The 13,339-nt window shown below is 43.7% G+C and overlaps 1 protein-coding gene across 2 annotated transcripts in view; it reads left to right on the top strand.

The window, feature by feature from the left end:
• Positions 1–13,339, top strand: part of FER (FER tyrosine kinase) — a 369,513-nt gene that overhangs the window by 16,567 nt on the left and 339,607 nt on the right. For both annotated transcript variants that reach the window (XM_075325025.1, XM_075325026.1), the window contains exons 2-3: positions 6,365–6,450; positions 11,727–11,806. The gene's annotated coding sequence lies outside the window, so the exon portion shown is untranslated. The remainder of the gene's footprint in view (positions 1–6,364; positions 6,451–11,726; positions 11,807–13,339) is intronic.

The following is a 13,339-nucleotide window of genomic DNA, read 5'->3' as shown; positions in this document are numbered from 1 at the left end:
ACACTACCATACTATTGGTGCCATATATCGGTATAGTAATGGTAGCAGCCGATCGTCGGTGTGATACTTGTCATGTGCAAGGTTAAATCTGACGTTTCCTGCTCTGTGGGATCGAGATGTGATTCAGTTTCTGTCAGATGATGTGAGAGAGATCCGGTGCTTGTGTTATGTGAACACACCGCACGTGTTGTCGGAGACACAGAGCGAGTGCCTATGTATTGCTGCTGTTATTGGATCTGGCGGTGTGAAGTGTTGTCCTGGATTACAGGTCTCTTGTGCGGTTTGTGGCTGGAATGGATGTTGGTCTTTTGTGTGACAGATGAATAATAATGAATATGTAATTACACTTTATTTCTTTATGTTGTCCATACACTCTGCTTTCTGGATGTGATGGATATATATGTTTATTGCCTTCTCATAGCCCATAGTGAGATCAGCATTGTTGAATTGCAGGTGGGGTAAAGGGGGCCCTCACTCGTAAGACTAAAGTAAAGTGTATTTGACAAATCAGTTACGAAAGCTCATTTGCCCATTAATTGTTTCTTTGGTAACATCTTGCCAGAATTATCTTTTCTTTTTTTTTTCCGTCCAATGACATTAATCATCTATTGGAGGTTTGATTGATCATATTAACCAGTATGAACTGAGATGTGTATGTCTTCACCTTCCAATGATCGTTCTCCAGACAACAATCCTGCATTCAGTGTTTGCTCCACCATCAGCCTACGTCAATGTCATGTCCATGACCACCTTCAGAGTAAACCTGCTCTATTACATATGCTGCCTTTAATAAAAGAGAGAGGTAAAATCCTGTCATTACCTAATATGCCATAGGTTTTAATTTTTCCCTCAGCACCCTGCTTTCCCATGCTCCGATATCTCTTTCCCTCACCATACAGCTTTCCTATGTTCTGCTAGCCATCTTGTTCTCAGGAGCCAGCTTTCCCATGCTCTGCTATACATCTTTCCCTCAGCACCAGAGCATGGAAAAGCTGGGTGCTGAGGGAAATATGTATAGCACAGCAAGGGAAAGCTGGGTGCTGAGGAAAAGATGTATAGCAGAGAATGGGAAAGATGTATAGCAGAGCATGGGATATCTGGGTGCTGAGGGAAAGATGTATAGCAGACCCTGGGATAGCTGGGTGCTGAGGGAAAGATGTATAGCAGAACATGGGATAGCTGGGTGTTGTGGGAAAGATGTATAGCAGAGCATGGTAAAGTTGGCTGCAGGAAGCTGGCGGCAGGGTGATCACTGTGCTGCTTTTAAAAAGAATGAATTTTCACTGCTGCCCATTCTCATAATCCCGCCTACCTTTCATCACCGCCTTCAATGGAATAAGGTGGGCGGGATTATGGGCTTGGAGAGCAGTGAATATTCATTCTGTTAAGCAGCGGGCACACGTGTTAGCCTTAGAGCTGGCTGCTGCCTCCTGTGACCTCGTGGCGCCGCAATTTGCAGTGCAGGGACTCCATGGGCCTCTGTGCTGTAATACATTTCATTTGGATGTGTGCACTCGGATGCACATCCAGCTGAAGCAGGTGCAGAGGTCCATGGGCTTGCTGACCCCCGGGCCCGGTTGCAACCCGTGCTACCTAGATCGTACCACCCCTGCCCAATACATAACTGTCAACCAAATGATGGATCGTTTGTCCAGCAGCTATCTCTTGACTCCTCCATACACTGGAGTGCTCACTGTACTGAGCGTCCCTGTGTCCTCAGAGAGCCACTGACAGATTTCTGTGATGACTTGTCTTGCCAGTAATAAAAAGATTGACAATCCGAAAGTGAATGTGCGGAGTCCTTCTCTCCCCGATATCAATTGTCTGGGAGAGTCGGGAGGCCTCCATACACATTAGACCGTCTGCTGAGCCCTCTAATAACTGTGGATTTGGCCAATGTTAAGTTCATTGTGTCTGGGGGGGCCTTTACTAATTGACCACCTGACCATACTGGGATTCTGCACAGAGGAGATATCTTCCCAGTATCTCAAACCTTGTGCAGCACAGTCTGTAGTCAAAATGGCTAAAAAATTGTGTTTATTATAAATCCCCCCCGCACTGTAGACACATGCATTGCTGCTTGCTTTGCATCTTTTTTTTTTTTTCTTTAATTTATGATAAAAGGTTCTTTAACAGATGGGTTTTTCCTCTAATCTTTTTGGATAAAGTACATTGTCTCAAATTTTGAAAATATTTTACACGTAACTTTTTTTAAATTCTTTATTTAACATTTCAGAATACAACATAGATGGGTAACTTTTTAACCTACAGTTTTCACCAAAAATCATATGTATACGGGATAATAAATGTGATAATAAATTCTGAGCACAGTAGTGCAAAATGTCTATAAAGACCTATCACTAGGACAAAAGTGTTTTTGTGCTTATTTTATTCCTGCTGCTCCGTTAAGGGTATGTGCACTCATTGAGTGCTTGGTTGGAGAAAATTCTGCATCTCTTGGCAGTAAAAACACAACGCGTAAAAGCAAGATTTTGACGTAACTTGTGGGTGCAAAGCTGGTCTCTATACATCACTCGGTACTCTGACAATCAGTTGGCACTGTTCTGTTGCTGACTCTACTGACCTGAGAAAGTAACACAGAACGCGTTGTCCTTGTGCAAATCACACAATGACTGCTCACCTGGAGCAGACAGGCGTAAGTGATGATGCCTCATATCATGGAGGGGCTGAGGCTGTGGCAGTGACCATAGCGTCTGCTTCCTGATGATGCTTTGTTTGAGTATTCTCAACCGAAGCATCATCAGACAGGAAATAAGGAAAAAAAAAATCCTTAGAAACTAGATAATGTAGAGAGTAAAGGAAAGGAAATTTTAAAGGGAACCTGTCAGCAGATTTGGCAACTATAAGCTCTTGCCACCATCAGTGAGCTCTTATATACAGCATTATACCATGCTGTATATAAAAGCTCAGTTCGCTGTGTGGAACTTAAAAATCACTTTACAAAACCTATTGTGCGGTGCGGTGCAGACCGGTCGAATGAGTGTCTCTCTTCTCTGGTACTGGTGCCTCCTTTTTCAACCATCTTTGTCCTTCTCCTTCCGAAGCCTGTGTACATGATGCGTTCTATGTCATGCACACAGGCCAGCATTGAGGTCCCACGCAGGTGCACTACAATACTTTGATCTGCCCTGCTCAGGACCTCAATGCTGGCGAGTGTGCATGATGTAGGACGCGTCATGCACCCCGGCTTCAGAAGGAGGACAAAGATGGCCTAAAGAGAAGGCTTCGGTACTGAAGAACAGACACCCATCATACCAGTCTGCACCGCACCGCCCAGTAGGTGAGTATTATAAAGTGATTTTTACGTTCTACACAGCAGCCTGGGCTCTTATATACAGTGTTCTATAAGGGCTGACTGGTGTTGGCCGCAGGTTATGGTCACCAAATCTGGTGACAGCTTCCCTTTAATACAGCGATTTTTTTTTTTAAATAGTTTAGATTAGGGAAATAAATAGGGATGTACCGTAGCTGAAAATGTATTAATCATTAGGCTCACCTCTTTATTTTGACGAATTTGTCTGGCCAAAATAATCCTCATTATACCTTTAGGTGCACAAACTGTCTGTGCTCTGTATCTGTCACAAATCTCTTCACAATACAATGATAGGGGCTTAAAGTGTAACAGTTGTTTTAATTTTATTTCATAAATCAATACTACCCATGAAAATAAGCAACTTTATAATATATCTTATCAGGCAAATTTGCTTCTTTCTGCTCCTAGACTTACTTTTCATGTTCAATTTCTGGGTAAATTCTGACTTCAGTGAATACAGATTTTTATGTTATTAAGATGATGGTTGGATTTTATAAGATTTTATCTAGAATGAGGAGCCCTGCCTCTACCTCCTCCCTCTCCCTTCTAGAAAATAATCTTTTCAGTAGCAGCTGTCCTCTCGTATCTCGGTAATATAATTATCTGTATTCACTGAAGACAGATTTTATCTCGGAGATGAGAATTTTGAGACTGACTGATCAGTCCACGAGGAGAAAGGAGCAGATTTGTCTGATAAGATATATTATAAAGTTTCTTATTTTCATGTGCCCTTTTGATTTATAAAATAAAAATTAAAATTACAGTTATGCTTTAAGCTTTTGGGACATATCTAATGTTTTCATCCCTTGTCCCAGTCATTGAACTATTTGAAGCTTTAGGGCTGCAGAGAGTTCCTTTTTTTTTTTTTTTTTTTTTTTTTTGAAGCTACTGGTGCCTTTGGAGTTCCACGAACCTCAAGTAGCGTTCACAAGCAGGGGCAGTTGAGGTGGGGCCAGACATGTATGAAGACTACTGTTATAAACAGTCTTCTTTATTGATGAGTGTCGTGCAACCGTGGAAAGTCCAGACGGATGGAGTAGTGAATAGTTGGTGGATATGAGTAAAGGCTGCTTTACACGTTGCAATTTTTCGTGCTATCGCATTTGCGATCGCACCTGCCCCCATCATTTGTGCGGCACGGGCAATCTGTTGCCCGTGTCGCACAATGCTGTAACCCCCCCGTCACACGTACTTACCTTCTAAACGACCTCGCTGTGGGCGGCGAACATCCACTTCCACTTCCTGAAGGGGGAGGGACGTTCGGCGTCGCAGCGACGTCACACAGCAGCCGGCCAATGGAAGCGGAGGGGCGGAGATGAGCAGGACGTAACATCCCGCCCACCTTCTTCCTTCAGCATTGCCGGCGGGACGCAGCTATGCTGCAGTTCATCGTTCCCGGGGTGTCACACGTAGCGATGTGTGCTGCCTTGGGAACAATGAACAATCGGACGTTAGATTTTTAGAAAATGAGCGACGTGTCAACGATGAACGAGAAGGTGAGTATTTCTGCTCATTCATAGCTGTCACACACTACAATATCACTAAAGATGCCGGATGTGCGTTACTTACGACGTGACCCCGCCGACATTTTGTTAGATATATCGTAGCGTGTAAAGCCCGATTAACGATCTGTTGGATCCGAAACTCGTCATCGGTTTCCCTTTTTAAAGGAGTCATAGAATTTTAAAATGTAAAATAAAGTCTTGGAATTTATCATTTGGGATTTTTTTTGGGGTTTTTTGGCTTGCTTCTTCTGGTGACCAGCTGAACTCTTATCCGTGCATCACTTTCCCTATACCAGGAATTGCAGTAGGTGGTGGGGTGACTGAGTATTTTTTGTTTTTTGTTATATTTCTGACAGACCACTGCCATCTGTACCAAACTTTTCTTTATGTATGGGTTTGGGGGGGTAGCAGGTGCCGTCAAAAGTGATCACAACATTGTATAACTAAAGCCCGCTTTACACGCTGCAATGTATCTTACAATGTGTCGGCGGGGTCACGTCGTAAGTGACGCACATCCGGCATCGTAAGGTACATTGCAGTGTGTGACAGGTACGTGCGATTGCGGTAAAACGTTAATCGCATGTACGTCGTTCATTCCTCATGAATTGAACGTCAGATTGTTCATCGTACCCGGGGTAGCACACATTGTAGTGTGTGACACCCTGGGAACGATGAACAGATCTTACCTGCGTCCTGCAGCTCACGGCTGGTAATGCGGAAGGAAGGAGGTGGGCGTGATGTTTACGTCCCGCTCAGCTCCGCCCCTCCGCTTCTATTGGCCGGCTGCCGCGTGACGTCGATGTGATGCTTAACGTCCCTCCCACTCCAGGAAGTGGACGTTCGCCACCCACAGTGAGGTCGTATGGACAGGTAAGTACGTGTGACGGGGATAATCGTTTGTGCGGCACATTCAACAAAATTGAACGTGCCACACATACGATGGGGGCGGTTACGATTGCATACGAAATCATATGCAGAATTGTAACATGTAAAGCAGACTTTATACTACAGCTTCCCCCACAAGAAGGAAGCCCCCACACAGCTTTATCGCTGGAAAAATAATAATTAACAGTCTCTGATAATGGGGATGTATACCAAAAATATTTTTTGACATATCTCCAAATTTTTTTTATCCACAAATACAATAATAGAAAAAATATCTGTAGCAGTTTGGAGTTGCTGTGATTGTACTGATGTGGGGAATCGTGATCCGAGGTAATTGCGGAATCGCTGTTTTTCCTTCGTGGTTTCCCTGCGTCCTCTGACCTTCGTATTACAGATCCTTTTGCACCATTTCTTCCCATGTTTGTTTTGTAGCCCTGACATTTCTTGTACACGGTGGCTGTTAGGTCTTTTGGCCGGACACCACCACGCTCGCTGTGGAAGGTCACGTCTTCTGAATGTGCACCATGATGTACTTTTTCCACACATGCGTCTCTCATCAGCCCCTTGTATTGTGAATGTGTAGCCTGGAGCGAGGCTTGGTGAGCGGATGTTACTGACACTTGCATTCCTCTGTCTGCAGAAAGGAATTCCATGCAAAGAGCAGTCACAAGTTTCTCTTTGGCCTAAAGACCCCAGCGACAGCATGCAAGGAAATGAATGAACGAGGTACGGTATGTAGATAACGAGGGGCAGCCTTCACTGCTTTCCATTGCTGTTAATGCAGAATAGTTCCTATTGCAGATTGCCGTGGGTGTGATTTGCAGATGGCTGCACTCTTTACTGGCACTGTGTTACTGACACAAATTAATATGACATTACACAGAAGGGAAGGATGTAATTGCTGACTTTCTGGAAAAAGAACAGAGGATACAGTCCGGAAAGGTTATTTGAGTCAGACCTAAAAATCATGGTTTAATAAGCAAGAGTTATAATAAGCCATGTTATCTTCACAGACAGGTCATGGAAAAGGAATGGCAGCACTGCTCTCCTCTGATATAAGCCTCCACACATAATAGATAGCTGTCGGACAAACAATTCTTCACTCATGTTTCCCGATTCCACCATACACTGGAACCCTCTGCTCCGCTGATTGCTCCAGGGTTCTCTATGAGAGAGCCGCTGCCATACTCTTCTGGCAGCAGCTTATGTCCCAGAGAATAAAAGGACGGACAGTCCAAAGTCAGATGTGCTGGAAACTTCCCCACCCCTCTTGACATATTCTTTGCGGATGTTCAGGAGGCCCCCATAAATGTTAAATTGCTGCCCAATTCTGCTGATATCGGTTGGCTTGGCTGATATCAGTATAAAGTGTATGTGAGCCTAAAGTTTCAGAATGATGTATAAATGTCAATGGAGCAGATAGCATATCACTTCTATTGACCAAGAAGGACAATGCATTTCAACCCCATAACCAGGATTTTCCTATAAGAAGGCATTATAAGCAACACAGCAAGAATTGGCCAAAGGAAAAGTTGAAACAAAGTTCAAAAGGCATGGGCAAGTAATTGTAAGTGTATATTTGGTTATATATAGTCCTATACGCGGAAATTACTTCAAGAAGGAAGAGTCGTGGAAATATGAAAATCACAGGATGAATGGACATGTTAACCGAAATCTGTCAGCAGACTTTTGCTACCTCATCTGAGAGCAACATGATGTAGGCAAAGAGATCCTGAATCCAATGATGTATCGTATAGATTACTGGGTGCAGCCATTCTGACTAGAGCTGCTCGGAATCGCAAAAAAACGGGACCGGCGGATCACTGCTCAATAAATAAATAACCCTGATACGCTCCGGAATCCAGTGCCTATTTAAGTCAATGGGGACCAGAATCCGGATATTAAAAAATGTTGGTAGAAGGGATAGGGGTGTAGGAGCACGCGCGGTGTACTCAGGCTGTCATGGGGGCAAACTTCTTCCGGGGCACGCTTTTGGCTTCCAGTGCCGACAATTCTGTTTTGCTCGCCCACCGGTGCGTGTAATTGGTTGCAGTTAGACGCGCCCCCACACTGAGTGTCAACGTGTCAGCTGACTGCAGCCAATCACAGGTGCCGGACGACCGGTGGGCGGGGAAAGCAGTGCAAGTGTCTGCGGGGGTCAGTATAGTGAGCGTGCATGTAGACAAAAACACATGCGCTCCTGTCAGAAGAATGTGCGGCTGTGCCGGTGATGCGATGTCAGACTCATGCAAGTCCCTCGCATGTGTGACTCCGGCCTAAAAGCATGCAGCTTTTTTATTTTATTTTTTTATTTTTATTTAAATAATTAAAAAAAAAAAAAAAGATGTGCAGTTACCCCTGATTTTGATACCAGCCAAGGTAAAGTGAGCTGGGGGCTTGTATTCTCAGCCCGCAGCCGCCCGGTATTGCCGCATTCATTAGATGTGACAATCCCGGAGCTTTACCGGCTATTCCAGAACTGCCTTGGTGCGGTGGCAGTCGGGGTAATGAGGGGTTAATAACAGCGCACAGCTGCTACTAAACTCAAAGTTAATGATGGCACTAGTGTCCATCAGATACCTGCATCCCAACCTGTAAATGAAAGTAAATAAACACAAACAGAGAAAAATCCCTTTTTTGGAATAAAATGCAAAAACACACCCTCCTTCACCACTTTATTAACCCCCAACACCCTGCAGGTCCGGCGTAAACCACACGAGGTCCCACGACGACGCATCCAGCTCTGCTATATCTCACAGCCAGTGATCATAGAGAACGACTGATGGCTGTGAGTATAGCTTATGATGGAGCCACGATGACTGCAGGCAGACACTGTTACATGCTGGGGGCGCATCCTACTGTAATTAATCACAGATGACAGGGTGGGCGGGGAAAGATCGCAAAGCTGTACTGCGCAGTACAGTAAGTGAATGCATGACCCGGAAGCAGTTTGCTGCCATGACACAGAGTCTCGTGTACCCGGATTTCCGGATCCGGCTTTGACACCTGGAAATCTTTGAAACCCTTGAAACTTTTGCAGTCTGGATCCACTCAGTCCTAATTCTGACACAGAGCTTTTAGACTTAGCATGTAGCAGAGCCGAGAGAGCTGCACCATCCACACCAGGCTCTCAATAGAGAGTGTACATTGACAGTGAGGTATCAACGGAGGGGGCGTATTGGACTACTGTGCTTGTGACATTGTAGTCCAGCAATGATAATCACTAGGTGATAAAACCTTTAGTTTAAGTAAACAGCCCACAGCCTGATAAGAGAGGCATTGTTGATTTTGTTTTTTTTTTAACCTCTACAGCATGTTATCAGATTAGATCGCAAACTGCTGCTGACAGATTTCCTTTAATGATGTGCAAGTAATGGAAAAAATGGAAACATAATTATCAAAGCTTCTTAATTTATTCATCATTGAGAATGATCTCCAAATGCAGAAATACCCGCACTTACACGCCTTGTCTGCTATCCGTGAGATTACTAATGGTTGTCTGAGGAATGTTCTCACTGAATGCACTTGGTCACGCTAATTATCAAAATCCCTTTTCAATTATGGACCAATGATATTTTTTTGTCAATGGCAGACGTCCGAAGACGCTGCACGCCATGGCAGCACGTTCAGGCCTCACAGGCTGCTCACAGTAGCCACATGTATCCTGGTGTATGTTCACACGCCTGTGTGTTTTTTTTTGAAAACCAAATTTGTTCCTAGACGTGGCTCCAACTTGCCTATTCAAATCTATGGCTACATGGAAAACTGAGCTTGCTGATGGATTCCTAGTTGCATCTGGAGCTGGTCACTTTTCAATGTCTAATTCTAGGAGTAGCTTCTGTTGCATATGAGAAAACGCTGATGGTAAAAATGGACACACTGACCAAACTCTGAAAATCCAAACCAAAGTCCGGAAGAAAATCACGAACGTCTGAAGGCGGCCTCATTGCTCCAATGGCTTCGCTTTTCATATTAGCATTGACATCAGCATCCAGTCACCTACATCTAGCTGGGAATACGGCCTCATTCAGTTTTTGCATTCCTTTGCTATCTACACTTTCCACAGATAGCACTCTTAGGCTTTGTGCGCACAGTGCGTTTTTGGGCTCAAAACTGCATGACTTTGCTTACCTAGCAAAGTCTATGACTTTTCATTTTTGCTGTCCACACACAACTTTTTTTTTTTTTTTAAGCTGCGTTTTTGATCTTAAAAAAAAATGGACATGTCAATTCTTTTCTGTGTTTTTCTGCATTCTTCCCCCTCCCCCCATGCAATGCATTGGAAAAACGCAAAGATGAAAAACGCAGCCAAAAACACACCAAAACGCGGTAAAAACACATGCGTTTTTACCAGTGCGGTTTTTCCGCGTTTTTGCCGCGGGTGCGTTTTTGTGTTTTTGAGCGTTTTTAGCGGCCAAAAAAGCAGCGTCAAACGCAGCGCGCGCACATAGCCTTACCTGTAGTGGTCTATGGGGCAATGCACGTGTCCATGATCTTTCGTGGCCCCAGTGGTCTGCTGGAAATCGTGGACGCATGTCTGATCAGAGTGTTGGATCAAAATCAACAATGCAAGTCTGTGTCCATGAAAAAACATCAGACCACCCTCGAATGACATTTTCATAAACTGTCAGAAAGGAGAAGGTGGGGAAGACTTCTTCTTTTTTTTTTTTTTTTTTCTTTTGTTCCTTCACGTTTGAGAAGAACTGATGACGTTCTGACCACACTGATCGAAAAGGAATTGGACGGTTTTTCTCAAATGAGGAAAATACTGACGTCTGAACGAGGCCTTGGAGCTCTTGAAATAAGAAATGCGTAAGTGAAGACACTTACTTAAGTTGTAGTGGAATCTATAGAGTTACTGCTTATCTTAATTATGGGGTGCTGGATGTCTCCTCCTAGAGAAAATTGGTCAATATTTCACTGATTTGGGTCCTAGTTTTAGGTTGCCCTCATTTGAGACCCTCTTAGTCCCTCATATGGTTGATTTCGCTCTGCTATATTTTTTTAATTCTATATAGCAATATCATGTAATTTTTATACCAAAACTGGAATTTCCATGTAGAGGTGTTACTTAATTTGCCATTGATCCAATGAAGAGTCTTCGCGCTCATTAGCATATTATAAAAGATCTTTAGAAATACTTTGTTTAAAGATCTCTTTATCTATGCTAGTGTATACAGGGACGGTTAGGCAGGGATTAGCAATATGCACCCAGAACTGCTCCTGGTTCTCACTGCATATTGCACCTGACAGGTTCCCTTTAAATAAGTTTTCATATAATTCAGGAGACCATACATAGGACCATTAACATGTCAAACCAGAGAACAATTAAAAGCATCTTTTTGTAATCTCTTTTTTTTAAGATCATGCTTAGCTTAAAGGGAATCTGCCTCCAGGTTTTATATATGTAATCTGAGAGCAGCATGATGTAGGGACAGCACGATTTGTCACTTATTACTGGGCTTATTGCAGTAGTGCTTATAGTTTTGTCTGCTGCAGATCTCTGAATGCTTAGCTCAGTATAACCCCGCCCACACCACTGATTGGTGGCCTTCTGCCTATGCACAGTGTACACATAAAGCTAAAAATCAGTGTTGGGGTCAGTATTATACTGAGGTCTTGAATATGGAGCTCCACCTGGAAGCAGGTTTACTAGTCCTATATTGATGATCTCCTGCCGATTAAACCTTTTATCAAAACTACAGCAAGCAGCCAGGTAAGTGACACATCTGAAATCCTGGACTCTGCACCTACATTATTCTGCTCTCCGGTGTCAAAAACCTGCACAGCTGACTGTTTCCCTTTAAGAGTCTGGGCGGTTAACGTTTCTTTCCCCTCATGCCCATACAGAAGTGTAATGACGATACCCAGCATGTTTCTATAGGTCTGCTGCATTATGTAAACGTATGGCTTTTAGAGAAGTATAGACAAAGCACACTTTCAGGGAAATGGCTGTGGTAAAGCAAGCTTCTTTGTGCTGATGTTTTTTCTTTCTTTCACAGAAAAGTGCCATAAATCAGCAGAGTCTAAGTGAGTGGACCTTGGAGCGGACCCTAATCCTGCCGCTATAGAGTAGGGGCTCGTAAGTGACTGTGTTCTGTATCTTTGCACTTGTAGTAAATGTACTGGAAGCCATATCTGTATTTTGGTATCTTGTTAGGCATTTATCTTTACTGCGTATTATTCTATTTTATTTTATCAGCATGGAACGAGACTACTGTACATTGGAGGGTTGGCAAAGCAAGTGTTCCACCCTAAGGCCAGGTTCACATTGCGTGTGCCCCGCACATCAGTGGCTCCGTCAGGGCTTAGGTCCACACTCCTGGAAAACGGGATTTGGGCGTATGTGCTGATGGAGCCATTGACTAATGATGCAGACGTGATCACTCTGTGCTCGGCCGGTCATAATTTTAGCCCATATCTGCTTTCTTGAGGTGGGCTTGAAGATGCTTTTAACTGTGTGTATCATTACAGTTGCCCCGTCAGCGAATACTCTGAGTTTCTGTTTTTCATTGCTTCAGATAAAAACCCTGCGAGAGCCACTGATGTGAGGGTACAAGACAGTGTAACATGGCCTATGAGTAGGACCCCTGACCGATAATCCTCTGGGGTACAGTTGGCTCATCAACAATAATGCCTAATGCATAGACTCTTCTCTCCATGCTCCATGTTACATCGGCAGAGTATATAAGAGCAGATGCACTCATTGTCATGCCGGAATAATGATTGTGCCTACTAATCGTAAGAGGCACCGAGAATATCACCAGCTGGACGTTCTCAGGGCTCACGGTCTACAGATATGGCCACTCGACTAATGTTCTATGAATCTTACTGTTCACGTCCAGCAGTGAATAATAGAGGGGGGTTAGTGGGGCTCTTCTTAGTTATCGCTAACCAATATAGGACATGTAGCTCCACAGTGACAGAATGGGCTATGCTTTTATCGCTATACTGTCTTATTAAATAATCTGGAAAGTAATCAGTGTTAACTCAGTGATTGCACATTAAGTCGTCCAGGAGGAACCCATAAAAAAACTATCTTATTATGCATTATACAAAACCTGTCACCAGAGCAACGTGACGTAGGGGTAGAGATCCTGATTCCAGCTATGTCACTTACTGGGCTGCTTGCTGTAGTTTTTTATAAAATAATTGTTTTATCAGCAGGATATTTATTATTAGAGGACTAGTAAATCTGCTGCCAGGTAGTGCAACCACACCACCATTGATTGGCAGCTTTCTGCCTATGCACAAGGCAACAGAAAGCTGCTAAGCAAAGGTGTGGGTGGGATTATACAGTGCTAAGCATTCAGAGAAATGGTAGGTCTACACAGGAGAAAAGTTTTTAATTAAAACTGCAGCAAGCAGCCCAGTAAGGGACCTGTCATCAGATTCTGGGTCTCTGTATCTACATCATGCTGCTCCATTATGGATTAGCAGAAAACTGGTGACAGATTCCCCTTAACCATTCAGTAATCTAATTCTGGGTTCTGTTCCCGCTCACATGGGCCCAGCCGGTTTTATTAAGCATCAGTTAATAATTACTTCTGTTGCTCATCATACAATATGCTCATAGACTCGTACACTTGATCTGCTGGAAATCTGCGCCATGTAA

Source organism: Anomaloglossus baeobatrachus, chromosome 1 (genome assembly GCF_048569485.1).
Source record: "Anomaloglossus baeobatrachus isolate aAnoBae1 chromosome 1, aAnoBae1.hap1, whole genome shotgun sequence".
NCBI classification, from domain to species: Eukaryota; Metazoa; Chordata; class Amphibia; order Anura; family Aromobatidae; genus Anomaloglossus; species Anomaloglossus baeobatrachus.
The sequence above is the reverse complement of the archived record's forward strand: the minus strand, read 5'-3'. Positions and strand labels throughout refer to the sequence as shown.